This window comes from Colobus angolensis, unplaced genomic scaffold (genome assembly GCF_000951035.1).
Source record: "Colobus angolensis palliatus isolate OR3802 unplaced genomic scaffold, Cang.pa_1.0 Scaffold32, whole genome shotgun sequence".
Taxonomy (NCBI): Eukaryota; Metazoa; Chordata; class Mammalia; order Primates; family Cercopithecidae; genus Colobus; species Colobus angolensis.
Window position 1 is genome coordinate 9,541,789 of NW_012116488.1, and position 343 is coordinate 9,542,131.

The following is a 343-nucleotide window of genomic DNA, read 5'->3' on the forward strand; positions in this document are numbered from 1 at the left end:
TTGAGACAGGATCTTACTCTGTCACCCAGGCTGGAGTGCAAGGGCACAATCATGGCTTACTACAGCTTCAACCTCCCGGGCACAAGTGATCCCCCTGCCTCAACCTCCCAATAGCTGGGACTATGGGCACAAGCCACCATGCCCAGCTAATTATTTTTTTTGAGACAGAGTTTCACTCTTGTTACCCAGGCTGGAGCGCAATGGCATGAACTTGGCTCACTGCAACCTCCGCCTCCCAGGTTCAAGCGATTGTCCTGCCTCAGCCTCCTGAGTAGCTGGGACTACAGGTGTGTGGCACCACACCTGGCTAATTTTTTGTATTTTTAGTAGAGATGGGGTTTCA

At 51.6% G+C, this 343-nt stretch overlaps 1 protein-coding gene across 1 annotated transcript in view; it reads right to left on the reverse strand.

The window, feature by feature from the left end:
• Window positions 1–343, reverse strand: part of AK7 (adenylate kinase 7) — a 110,658-nt gene that overhangs the window by 35,359 nt on the left and 74,956 nt on the right. The gene's annotated exons all lie outside the window — the stretch shown is intronic.